This window comes from Lagenorhynchus albirostris, chromosome 2 (assembly GCF_949774975.1).
Source record: "Lagenorhynchus albirostris chromosome 2, mLagAlb1.1, whole genome shotgun sequence".
In the NCBI taxonomy this organism is placed as follows: Eukaryota; Metazoa; Chordata; class Mammalia; order Artiodactyla; family Delphinidae; genus Lagenorhynchus; species Lagenorhynchus albirostris.
In genome coordinates, this window is record NC_083096.1 from 72,371,287 (window position 1) to 72,385,624 (window position 14,338).

Genomic DNA, 14,338 nt, shown 5'->3' on the forward strand with positions numbered 1-14,338 from the left:
CTGGAGAAATACCTGGCGGTCTATTTGTTTCAGGTCGACAGTACAAACAGCTGTTGTGTGTCTAAGTCATTTTATATGTAGTTATATTCCAGTGAAGTCCTAGACAATTTTTTTTTACAGTTTTTAGCAAGAAAGTGACAAGAAGTATCCTTGGTCCATACTTGCTGTGTATGTTTGTGTGAATGTGCGTCAGGGCAGGGGTGTGGGGAAGGACAGGGGGCGGGTACAGTGACCTCCACCCCCAGGAGGATAACAGGCCTTTGGGTTCCTAAGTACCAAACCCTCCATAATCCCAGAAAGAATAAACAGGTCTTCCTGGGTTTGTGTGGGCTAAGACCTTCCTAACAGACAATTCAATTTTTACTTTCAAGAAGGAAATGGATACTTTGAGTTCAAAAGGCAAAGGCAGTTGTAGACCTGGTATGAGAATAAGGAGAAGGAAAAGAAACAGAGGCTTTGGGTCCAGGAAAGAAGTAATCATCCGCTCCTGAACAGATGGAGCTCCTGAGTGGCACCCCTCACACTGTTTTCAGGATCTGTCTGTGTCCCAGGAAGTCCCAGGGTCAATCAACTATTGGCTCTACTACTGGGAGGGACACCTTGAAAGTGTCCAGCAGTGGTGGCTAAAACAGAGGACCCATCCCAGAGGTACTCTTTCCAAGGAAGCCCTCCTGCCACATGAGTGATAACATTGTCACTCACGGGCTTCAGTGTACTGAGCACCACTTACTGTGGAACTGCAATAGGACACATCCCAGGACTTGTAAGATCTATGTGATCACTAAGACCCACTGGGTGGAAGAGTTGGAGTGCATATGTAAGCAGTTCTTTGCAGTAAACTGCCCTCAGCAGGAAACCCCTTTTCTTGTCACTTTAGCAAAGCTATATTGTTACTAACATTTTTTTTTTTTTTTTTTTGCGGTACACGGGCCTCTCACTGTTGTGGCCTCTCCCGTTGCGGAGCACAGGCTCCGGACGCGCAGGCTCAGCGGCCATGGCTCACGGGCCCAGCCACTCCGCGGCATGTGGGATCTTCCCGGACTGGGGCACGAACCAGTGTCCCCTGCATCGGCAGGCAGACTCTCAACCACTGCACCACCAAGGAAGCCCTGTTACTAACTTTTAACAAGCACCCCCTTGCTCTACTCATCTCTGGCTCTAGCAGACCTTTCAAATCTTTTGATCACACAATACTTCTTTGGTTCTTTCCCAGATCGAAGAAGTAGAAACAAAGAATAAGTAATTAACAGATGACCATATCTCTTCCTTAGCTTTGTCTTCAGTAATATCATGAACAAACTTTATGACCAAACTGTGTAAACAAGATAACATCTAGAGGAAGATCACAAGAAGTAAATGGGCCTGCATGCCATGGGGGATAGCCATGACCCTGACCCCCTATCTCAAAGATTAACTGAGATTATTTCCTTTTTTTCCTTTAAAATGTTCATGGTCTAGCAGAGTCTCCGGAGGTAATTTTTTGGGGAAGCTGATTCTACCACCTCCCCAGATTGCCGGCATTCTGATTAAAAGCAACTTTCTTTTTTACCAACATTTGTCTTTCTTGAGTTTGAGTTTTGAGTGGAGAGCCGCCAGACCTAATTTGGTAACACATATACTCTGGAGGTGAACTGAAACAATTTGGTGCACGACGAGTATGGGACAGACAGATATTCCCCTTTCATTCATTTATTTCTTGTATGTGTCAGGTGCTAGTTTAAGTGTTTTCACATAGTAACATTTAATGGAGAAGTTGAGATTTCTGCTCAAGTTGAGAGCCAATCAGCCCTAGAGCACATGAGTGTGTTTGCAGGGTGTGAGCAGAGTAGAAACTACGTATAAGGAACCACATGAAGTATAAACAAGTGATAGATGAGAAGCATTCTGTTGAAAGACATCAAGTAAGTTTTTTGATCCTAACAGGAAAATAGATGATATGTCATTCTCTATCAAGGCTTTCTCCCCTCATTAGACTAGAAACTACATGAGGGCAGGGATCATTAGCTTCGTTCAACACAACATGGCCAGGGAGATATAGGTCACCTATATAACTCAGCCCATAAGACACAGTAAATAAACAATAGATAATTGTTAAAGGAATGAATGAAATCCCCCAGACACAGAAACTAGGGAGACTTGAACTGTTATAATGGGATACCAAGTCTTACAGTTCCTGAATGACTCCTGGACTATTTTAGCTACGTTGTTGACCTATATTTAAGCAGATATATAAACAAGAGAACAATTTCACTTCCTTAGGACCCCCAACAGAGGAAATGGCAATTAGCAAATAGCAGTGTCCTCGGCTTCCCCTTTTCAAAATCTCTGGGCCACGCTTATTGGTGCCACTGTGGACAGCCTCTGTCCTCAGATCCAAGTGCAACCGTCAATTTCCAAGAGGAACTGCTTCTGAGTCTCCTGGAACAAGACTCCATGCTGCTGTGGATTTGCTGCTGGTTCTAGGTGAGTGGGCACCACAGAGCAGGACCTGGATGGGATGGATTTTTCAGCCTCCCCAGAGCACTAGTCTCAGATGCCCATAAAAATTCCCTTGGGCTCTGCCCTCAGGCATTCTCTAGGGGTAAAATGGACTGGGAAAGCTTTCCTTGGAATGTGGGCCCCTATCATCTTAAATAAGAATTTAGCAGTGTGTCAAAATAAAAATGATGACAATAGAAATGTTAATATCTTTTGAGTGCTCTCTAGCAATTTGCTTGTGTTAAGTATTTTCATCTTACACTAACTACTACCAAGTAGAATTTGTGTCAGAATTGAAGAATAGATACATCGACGGTTATTATATAATTAACCACATCAAAATGCTAAATAGGAGAAAAATTATGGTGACAACAGGTGCCAAAGGTATTAGAAGAGGTATAAAAAAATCAATATCTACTCCTAAAATAAGTATCACAGAACAGAAGACTACCTACCTAACATAACAAAGAATACCTGTTCTAGATTGACAGCCAATATTATACATAACAGAACAAGACTAAAATTTCCATTCAAATTGGAGCTAGAACCCAGAGGCTTGCTATCATTATCATTTGTCATAGTTTTTAAATTTTGCCAGTACGCTAACATTAGTAGCAAAAGTAAGAGGCATACACATTGGAAGGCAAGATTTAAAATATATTATTCATTCTTTATTCATTCCCACCACACTTATTTGGCATTTGCTTGTTTGCTATTGTGTTATGAACTATGCAACCTCTATTCTTGATTATATCATCTATGTGGTATAGTTTGAAGTACATGAATATGAATTAATTAGGAAGATTCAAGATAAACAACCAAAACAGTGACCTCCTTGAATATTATCAAATATTAGTTTGAGATTATAGCGAAGAAATTCCATCTACAATAGCCATAAAAGTGAAAAAATAAGAGTGATAAAAATGTTTTTGGACTTATAAAAGGAAATCTATAAAACTGTACAAAGAAAACTTCAATGAATGAAGACATGTCATTAGTCTGGATAGGAGCACTAAAGTAGAAGTGTTATAAAGATGTCAGTTCTCCCCAAGTTGATTTATAGATTCTATATAATTTCAATCAAACTACCTGCAGAATTTTCCTTGGAACTCAATAAAATGTTCAAAAACTTATCTGGAAAAATCTATTGGTGAGAGTATCAAAGAATAGATTTTTTTTTAAAGAGTAACATTGGAAATCTAATTCATATATTTTAAAAATAGATTCTAGAACAATATAAAAAGATGATATTATGGGTACAAGATATAAGTATAGATCAGTGGAAAATAATAGAAATCTAGAAATACGTTCAATTACATATTAGCTTAATTTATGGTAAATAGACATCATCACACAATAGATATTTACAGATTCCACTGTAAATTTTAAAATAAACCAGATAATTAAGAAATAAGTGTATTTTTTTAATTCTCAAAAACATGGAAAATGCATTAAGACTGTATTGGATTTTTATACAGATTATGTCTTCCTAAATATTGAAGTAGTAGAAAATTCAGAGAGGATTTTCTAAAATAAACATTTGATATGTCTGTAATATGATAATAATACAACTATAATAAAAATGAGTATTATCTTTGGAAAATATTTACAGCTAATAAGGCAAAGAGCTGAGATATGATGCAAAGAATTCATATAAATTGGCAAAAAAACTTGAAAATGTTCCGGGTAAATGGATAAAGATCATGATGATCTACTAAAAGACACTTCCTGCAGCAGCTGCTTACTGGACCACCCGCTTCACAAAAACCACTGTTTATCCCTAAAACCTAGCAGAGTGCCTGGCACGTAGCTGCACTCAGTTAATATTTCTTGCATGAATGAGTAAATCCATTCAAGAAACACAGATTAAAACATGGCGGTACAGTTTACAGTCAATAAATTTGCAACAGCAACAATAATCCCAGAAGGCCACATGCTAGTTTCCCAGTGCGGGAAGATTGAGTGAAGCAGATGCAGTCACATTGCTCCTGGCAGCGGAAGTGGTAAAGCATATCTGGAAAGCCAGTTAAAAAATGGCATGTATGTTGACCTAGGAATCCCAGTTCTGGGAATCTAAAATAAAGGGGTGAGCATGGAGAAGAGAATATGCACCATGATGTTCACTGTATTTATTATAATATGATAATATCAAAGAAATGAAAGCAGAATTCTAAACTGTATCTTAACAAGCACTAAAATTAGGTTAAGATAATACACATACAAGAAAAATGGAAGGAAATAGTGAAATCTGATGAGCTGTGGAATTGAAAATATACATGAGCAGTTATATTTTTTTAATATAAATAATATTTAAAATATTTGAAAAATAAGAGTTTCAAACTTCAATTCTGACAGTAGGCTTAGCAGTTTTACTTTGATGTATCCCTGTTACATTGCAAAACTACATAAATGGTCTTTTTTTATTCAGTAACAAGGAGACGTTTGATACCCACTTCTGTGTTCTTAACAATTCTCTCTTCCCACTGTCATAGCCCTATTACACTGTATTGTAATTTCTTATCAACTTAGCATCTCTTCCATTAGACTGTAATTTTCTTGAGGGTAGGGGCAGTGTCTTATTCTTGGTAACTCTAATATTTAGACCCACTCCTGGCACAGTATTTACCAAACGCTTGTTGAACAAATGAGTGCGTGAACAAGGAAGTTGCTTCCACTGAGTGCCCTTGTAAAGGGACAATCCCCCAGATGAGAACTTGGTGAGATCAGACTTCTGCTAAACCCTTCTCTGGACACCAAAGTCAAAACAGAGAGCAGGTAAGGGAGACCAGTGCAGAGGAAATGGAAGGGCTAGATGTCTTTCTCCACTGTTCTTCTTGCCTCTGGGCTATTCCACACTAGCGTCTGGGACCAAAAAAGAGAACTGCTGAGTAGTCAATAGGCCCTGATGATGAACTGGAGAAGTGTCCATCAGCTGTTTGGGTAGGGACAGGGCAACACAGAGAAGGCAAAGAAAGGCAGATAAAGTGTGAGTGTGCAGCTGAGGACGGGATCCCTGTACTGTGCTAATTTCTCATGTCTCTCTCTCTTGCAGTTCCTGGCTGAGGAGAGTCCTGTAAGCTCCTCTTTGTTTCTTTTTCATCGCCTTGGAGTTACAGTGCCCGCCACAGGAACCTGGGGAAGCTTGTACCAATCCTTCTCCCCACAGCTGCAGGGAAGTGTCCCCCTTTCCCCTAGGCCCAGTCGTTCTAGTCCTATCTACCTCTCTGTTCCTGGCACCTTCCTGCTCTGCTCTGCTCAAGAGTTTACTTTCTGACCTCTTCTGCAAAAGGAGGAGGATGCACCTGACAAAGGAAAGACAGGTAAGGAGACAGTGTCTTCACCTGGTTGCAGGTGCACGAAGTCTCCTAGGAGCACCCCAGCTGGAAATCCATTGTAGGAACAGGGAGGCAGCTCTGCCAGAAATATTCACAGGAACTGTCTCACCCAAATCCTTGATCCAGGCTCAGAACAAATTCCTGTCATTTCCATCCTTTTCACCTACAAACTCAATATTTCATATTGACCCTGTTTCAACTTGTTATTTCCTGGTCTGAGCAAGAGTCAGTGCTGTTTTGGGGTGTGGGAGGAGGAACTGTTTACTCATTTGTCTGATTCATTTCAGGCCCTGATACTCATAAAGAATCATACGAGGAAGGGCCATAACTACCCCAGAGCAATGTGGACTCCTCACTTCCCTGGCACCAGCCAAGCAAGGGATGAGGGTTTTGGCAGCCAATCCAAACTTAGGGTCTCTTCCTCTTTCTCTTTCTTTCTCAAGCAGAGAGCATGGTTTAGTAGAAAGACTATGGCCTTAAAATTCAGCGAATGAGGTTCTAATCCTATCTTTGCTACACTCTAGCTCTGTGACCATGAGCAAAATGGCCTGATCCCCCACTGACTTACATGTTTACAAATTAGACATGATGATAATGACCCCATGGGTATTCGTGAGGATTCAGTGACCTCATGTAACGAGTATAACTAGGTGCCTCGCGCCCAGTGGAAACTTGATTCATGACAGGCTCGTTCCATCTGCTGCCCAACCAAAAGCTGTGCTCTCTTCCATCCTCCAAGGACCACCACCTTCCAAGGCACAGTGGTAACAATGACATGCAAAGCATCCCTCTACCCAGGAACAGAGAGAGCATGATGAGCCTATGAAAGCATATGGACTAAAAATTTCATTTCAAATGCTATTTAAGAGACACATCCTGGAAAGCACCAGTGCTGTACCCTGAACTTGAGTCCCAGTGACCCTGTGTACCTGGTAGTCTCTTCAGGGAGAGGAGGGTCAGGCTTCAGAAATCATCTGCTCCTGAATGAAGGGTAAAATTCATGAGGAAAAAGCAAAACTGTCATTGAAGAAACTATGAATGGATAGGTTTTGTGGGGAAAGTGAGTGCAAGATATCAACAGGCACCCAGAGGATGGAAAATCAAGGAGTGAATTGAGTGTCTACTGTCTATTGCAGACTGGCTGATTCTCCAGGTCCCACACTCTATCTTTGAAGGAGATAGAGTGATTCTGAGCTGCTGGAGAAGGGAGGGAGGGGAATTGAATGAAATTATTTACTACAAGGATGGGAAAAAACTTGCTGCTTGATGTAGAGAATGGACTTGAGGACATGGGGAGGAGGAAGGGTAAGCTGGGACGAAGTGAGAGAGTAGCATGGACATATATACACTACCAAATGTAAAATAGATAGCTAGTGGGAAGCAGCCACATAGCACAGGGAGATCAGCTCGGTGCTTTGTGACCACCTAGAGGGGCGGGATAGGAAGGGTGGGAGGGAGGCTCAAGAGGGAGGAGATATGGGGGTATATGTATATGTATAGCTGATTCAGTTTGTTATAAAGCAGAAACTAACACACCATTGTAAAGCAATTATACTCCAATAAAGATGTTAAAAGAAAAAAACTTGCTGCTTTTACAAGGAACTCAAGCTTCAGCATACCAAAAGCGGTCTCCAGATACGATGGCTTATATAATTGCGCTGCTTTCTGAGGAAGGTTATGTATCTCTGTGGCAAAGAACTTCAAACCGTGTAAGGGTCAAAATTCAAGGTAATGACTACACTCCAGGTATAGCAGGGTTGGGTGCAAACAAGTCTCGTCAAGGAGCAGGGAGGCGGAGGGTGTGCTCATCAAGCTTCCCTAGAAAGCCATGGGTAGAAATTATGATACTTCAGTTGTGCCAGGGAGTTGGGTGGTGATTCTATTGACTTGGTTTTGTAAGACCTATTTGATAGTGCTGAGAACATAGATGAGTCTCTCCAGGTGCTCTGAGCCTCGCTGCCCTGGGATTATGTTTGTTCTCTTTAGAGCTGTTTCCACCTCCTGTGCTGACAGCTAACACCGTCTGGCCCACCAAGGAGAGTCTAGTAACCCTAACCTGTAAGACTCTGCTCTCTCCACAGAGTCAGATGCCCAACTTCAATTTCACCTCTTCAGAGATGTCTAGGACCTGGGGTCATGCTGGGGCAGCTCCCCAAAGCTCCAGATAGCTGCCAGGTGGAAAGAAGACTCAGGGTCTTCCTGGTACAAGGTACAGAAGTGACTTCCTGTGTCTGGAAACTGAGCCAGAGATTCCAAATTTATGTGCAGAGTGAGTTTTGGTGAAAAGGGCTACTGGGGCTGGAAAAAGGGAGGTAGGGCAGGGCGTTATTCAGACCTTAGTTCCTTCTTTTCCCATAAGATGGGGATGGGGGTCTGTTCCAGAGAGATCCTGAGGCTATCCTGAACTCCTCTCATTTCTAATAGTGCTTTAGGACTGGAATGGTTACCGAGAGGCTTCAAGAATCATAAAACTTCATGGGCTTCCCTGGTGGTGCAGTGGTTGAGAGTCCGCCTGCCGATGCAGGGGACACGGGTTTGTGTCCCAGTCCGGGAAGATCCCACATGTCGCGGAACGGCTGGGCCCGTGAGCCATGGCCGCTGAGCCTGCGCATCCGGAGCCTGTGCTCTGCAGTGGGAGAGGCCACGACTGTGAGAGGCCCGTGTACGACTAAAAAAAAAAAAAAAAAAAAAAAAAAAATCATAAAACTTCAGAATGTCCACCACAGTCCTCTTAACTTTACCTTTCTTATTGTAATATAATCAGATATATACTGGGTGCCTATTATTATGCTATAGAGGCTTTGCAGGGAGCTGACAGTCATCTAGAGAGTAGCCTAGTAGCAAATCCAACACAGTAGGATTTGAGAGAACAGAGAGACCCATTTTATATCAGAGCAATTAGAGAAGATAGTATTGAAGCAGAGGGTCTTGAGGTAGGTCTGAAAAGAAGGGAGAGAAGCAGTTTATCATCTTGCATGATGTCCCTTTAAAGGAGGGCTAATATTTTCCATTATTCTTCCTAGCTCTCAACACAAGACTTCTGCCTATTGTCACCAAGCACAAGCCCAAAGATTTTCCCCTGGCGTTGCCCATCCTGGCCCCCTAGGGGAAATAAGCTCCTGAAGTGAGTACATTATAAGATGAGGAACCTCATGTGACCAAAGGCTGAGAAGTGAGAATCTTGCCTCCCACAGAAATATACTCAGGATTGACACCCAGCATCCCCAATTCGTACTCTACAAAGATCGCTGTTTTCTGATCTTACTCAAAATTTCCAAGTCCATCTGCTGTCACTTTTAGGGTGATACCAACCACTTCAGCCCTGATGTTCCCAAGAGTCAAGCCTCACCTGCTGTCTCCTGTTCACACAGGGAGCCCTGTGTCTTGTGTCTCCGTGGAAACTCTGCCCCCAGAGGGCAGGTGATTGAAAGGAAGACACTGGTCCTTGTCTGCTCTATGTCTGAAGGCGCAGGGGACATCACCTTTTCCTGACACAGAGGGGACGTGAAGGAGAGTCTGGGGACCAAAACTTGGCATTTCCAGGGAGCAGAGCTGGAAATCCTTGTTATCACGGAGGGCCAGGCTGGGGGATACTACTCTACAGCTGACAACAGCTATGGCTTCATCCAGAGTGAGGCAGTAAATATCACTGTGAGAAGTGAGTTCCACCCACCCACAGTTCAGTCAGAGGTACTCAAAGTGGGCTCAGGGAACCTTTGGGTCATGAGAACATTTTAAGGTAATCATAGGGATGAGAGCTATGAAGAGCTAATTCTTTTCTGACAGAGGCAGACCTTCCAAAATAAATAGCTGCTTTAGGGGAACTACAAATTCGGTAGAAAAAATAAGATAGTAAGACGAAAGAGATGAAAGAACACTGCTGCTGTCAGCCAGCCGGAGAAAGGCTTCCTGGAATTCATCCTCACAGTTCTGGGGTAAATGCCTCTGCAGCTGTGCTGTTCAATACAGTGGCCGCTCGTCACATTTGGCTGTTTACATTTAAATTAATTAAAATAAAAAATTTTCTCTTTTATTCACACTAGTCACATTTCAAGTGCACAACAGCCATATGCGTGTAGTGGCTGCCATACTGAGCAGCAGGGCTATAGAGCATTTCCACCATTGCAGGACGTTCTGTTGGACAGCCCTGATCTAAGGATTAACTCTGGAATGTGGGAACAGAGGCAGGGGTAGATGGTGAACTGTCAAGAGGAAGAGACCCTCTCTGACAGCCCGCGGTCCCCCTCAGGTCCTGTGTGTTGCCCTGTCCTCACTCTCAGGGATCCCGGAGCCCAGGCTGTGGTGGGGAACGTGATGGAGCTTCTCTGTGAGGCCCAGAAAGGCTCTCCCCGATCCTGTACTGGTTTTATCATGAGGATGTCAGCCTGGGGACCAGCTCGGCCCCATTTGGAGGAGGAGCATCCTTCATTCTCTCTCTGACCACAGAACATGCTGGAAACTACTATGTGAAGCTGTCAATGGCCTGGGGGCCCAGCGCAGTGAGGCACTACTATTCAATGTCATTTGTGTGTTGCTTGAGCTTGGGTTACACGCTTCCCTTCCAGAGGAAAGACTCTAAGCATGCCGGTCGATGAGAAAGGGCATTTGGTTAAGATTGGGGCTCCTCGGGAATTCCCTGGTGGTCCAGTGGTTAGGCCTCCACACTTTCACTGCCATGGCCCAGGTTCAGTCCCCGGTCGGGCAACTGAGATCCCACAAGCCATGTGCCACAGCCAAAAGAAAAAAAATTGGGGTTCCTCAGTGACTCATACTGGAAATAGAGACTACTAGAAATTGTGAAAGTTAGCAGCCAGCCTCACACTAGCCTGAGAGGAGTGGATTACACTCCAGGTCATTGGACAAATAACTGAACATCCACTTATCCGTTTCAAACTAAGGCAAAACTCACTGGGACCCCTGCCCCATCCCTGACCTCACACCCCCTCCCCCGCAGTATCCGCAGATGTCCAGCTTGAGTCCCAGGCCTCTCTCCTCAGAACCTGCAGAGGACAAGAGCCACCTTCCGGCTGCAGTGATGGCGGGGAGGTGGGGGGAGTCACTGCTTGGTTTCCTGACAACTGCTGCTCTGTTTTTCACCTAAGGTCCAGAGGAAGTCAGGTTTGTAACTTCTGCTTTTACTCTTTGTTGCTCTATCGCTGATTATCACCAAAAATACTGCCTGGGTGCAGCAGGTGGCATCCACATAGTCTGGAAGCTACCACCCAGTGGGTGAGGCTGTCAGTTAAAGTAATTCAACCCTCCAAGAAAGTGCTTTACATATGTGAGTTCAAGTGAGACTGATTGCCCATTTACATTTGTTTATTCAATAGAACTGACAAAATAGCTATGGGTTAGAAACAATCTCCATGAAGATGCATAGAGAAGAGAAATACAACAGGGAACTAGATTTGAAAAGAAATAATCTGAGTATTCTAAGTACTATAGAATATAATGCAATGGGTACATTAAGTACAGTATAACTGGCATATTAATTATATTATAATATACTATATTATGCATACTCATATATGATAATGTATAATATAATAGAAAGAGCCTTGGATTGGAAGTAAAGAGATGAGTTGTAGCCACAATTCTGCCACTTGCTGGGTGGGATATATTAAAAACCTACCAAGACAATGGTTTTATCTCTCTGACCATTTTCTTTCTCTGAAAATGGGGATATTAATGCATCCTCTCCTTGCCCTCATAGAGGCATTCTGAGGATAACATGAAGTACAGAATCATTTTACATAAAATGTCTTACTTCATTTACTCATTTAGTTATACCTCTAATTCATTCCATGAAGGACTTGAGAAAGCTTGTGACAAAAACATTGACAATTAGAGAAGAATGTCAAAGAGAGAATCAAGCCCGTGGAAAACATAAAGAGGTGGAAGTCAGCCACAGCTTGCTTACCTCAGCTTGTACTCACACAGACACAGGTCCTAGGCTGCCCTCTTGGTAGCAGGAGGGTGCTGGCTGCTCCAAGCCTGCCTCTTGTTTAATGCTCAGGATCCAGATGGCTCCTGCAGAAGTCTCAAGGAGAACTTGGGACGAGCCAGCCTGGAGCATGAATGGCACACGTCCCACCCTTCACAAGAGTAAGGAAGGAGGAGGCAACCTCACCCAAATCTCATGAACCAAGCACAATTGTCATCTAATAGGTGAGGGGTGCCCCCCCCGAAGAAGACTTTATTGGATACACAAAGCCAGCTAAAATCTTGACAATAGACAATCAGATATCACTACCTTGACTCCAAGAAGTCACTTGTTCCAAAATTAATATAGGCTAGGTCCTTTACCCACAATAGAATAATCACATTTCCTCTTCCAATTCAGCCCCCTTCCATCACCTTTTTCAATTCTTATGCCCAAAGAAGAGCTGTTAATCCCAAGAGAGGCTTTTTTTTTTTTTTTTTTTTTTTTTTTTTTGCGATACGCGGGCCTCTCACTGTTGTAGCCTCTCCCGTTGCGGAGCACAGGCTCCGGACGCACAGGCTCAGCGGCCATGGCTCACGGGCCCAGCCACTCCGCGGCATGTGGAATCTTCCCGGACCGGGGCACGAACCCGTGTCCCCTGCATCAGCAGGTGGACCCTCAACCACTGCGCCACCAGGGAAGCCCCCAGGAGAGACTTTTGATGTTTTTCTCTGGGGAGTCTTTCCACTACTTTTACCTTTTTTAAAAAAGGCTCTTGTAATATTATGCCATAATGCACTTACTAGATGGATTAGGGACGCCCAGCATATTGGTGCCAAGGACAGCACTTCCATCCTTAGAAGCCCTCCAGATATCCAGCAAGCTCACATAAAGACAATGTCAAAAGTAGAGAAAATCCTAACTAACACAGGGATGGAAAAGGACCCCGGCACTCACTTAATATCTCCAGTCACAAAAGGAGCCTATTAAAATGCCCTGTGCCAAGAGACTGCAGAAGACCTTCAGAGCGAAATGTCCCCATGAAGATACTAACCAGAGGGACAGAAGGGAGCCTGGCACACACCAAACAAGTGGTTGCAGATCTCCATGGCCTTGGAGGGTATTTAGAGTGTTTTAAAGTGCCTTATTTTCAGGACAGAGGAAGGAAGAATATAGACTCCAGCAGGATGAAGACTACCCTGCCTGCTAAGGGTACCTGTTAAAGTTCATGTTTATTTCATTTAAATATTCACTTTTTAAACCTTCCAGGCAAGACTGTATATTACTTGTGCAAAGCGAATCAGCGATGGCCAAATAATTAAAATCCTCAAGAATTCAAAATTGTGGGTCCTTTAATTTCAAAATCAAGTATGTCCTGAATATATGCTATAGGATTACCCTGAACTGTGCCTATGTGGGACACAGAACAGCATCACAGCCTCTTAAGACTGGAAGAAACCAGGTCAGAGTCACCACGCAGTACAACTCCAGGGGACGCCATTCACATTGTAGTCTACAGAGACAGCATCCCATAGGGTTAAGCAGCATAGCCCTGGAGTCAATAAATCTGGCTGCACAACAGAATCAGTCATAGAATAAACAAATATCTGATCCCAACCCAGACTTACTGAATCTGAATTTGGAAATGAGGATAAAGAAATGGTATTTAGGGTTTCCCTGGTGGCACAGTGGTTGAGAGTCCGCCTGCCAATGCAGGGGACACAGGTTCGTGCCCCGGTCCGGGAAGATCCCACATGCCGCGGAGCGGCTGCGGCCGTGAGCCATGGCCGCTGAGCCTGCGCGTCCGGAGCCTGTGCTTCGCAACGGGAGAGGCCACAACAGTGAGAGGCCCGTGTGCCGCAAAAAAAGAAAAAAAAGAAATGGTATTTATTTAATTCCCTGAGTAACTCGAAAGCACAGTCAGGTTTAGGCTAATTCGTAAAACTAACAAAATAATATTAATAAAAATAATAGCAGCAAATATCTTCACCGTGTGTCAAATGCTGTTACCATCACTTTAGCATGCATTGGCTAATTTAATCTTCATTTGAGAGGTATTATTATTATTATTGTTTTCCCAATTTCACAAATATGGAAACAAGAGGTACAGGAATGATGAGTAACCCTAAAGTGACCCAACTACAGGCTGGCTGAAGAAGTGCGGCCCCAGAGCTCATGTTTAACGCACTACACTATACTCATAAAGAGCACACCAAGGTCTCCAGAAGCTAAGTGATTCGCTTAGGTTACACAGCCAGTAGCCAAATCTCTAAATTTTCCAGGTGTAAAGCACCTGCTGTCTGCCCCTGGGAAGACAGGCATTTCACATTTTTCATTCATTCCACTAACATATATTAAGCACTAATTCAATGCCAGGAGCAGGGGGTCACATAGAAGGTGGGATGCTTATTCTGACTGTAAACTTCCCAGCAAGGGGCCTTCCAGACCATCATCTACTGATATGTGAAATGAGTGGACTCCTTTTATGCCAAATCCATCCTGGAGAGAGCTTCCCCTTGGCAAACACTAGTTCTTCTCTGCCTCACAGGAGCAGGCTCTGGTGCCGACCCCCACAGGTGAGGCCTTTGTGTCTAGTCCACAT

At 43.6% G+C, this 14,338-nt stretch overlaps 1 pseudogene; it reads left to right on the forward strand.

Moving 5' to 3' along the window:
• The first annotated feature begins 7,453 nt into the window (after positions 1-7,453).
• LOC132515452 (Fc receptor-like protein 2) lies at positions 7,454-10,392 on the forward strand (annotated as a pseudogene).
• The last annotated feature ends 3,946 nt before the right edge of the window (positions 10,393-14,338 follow it).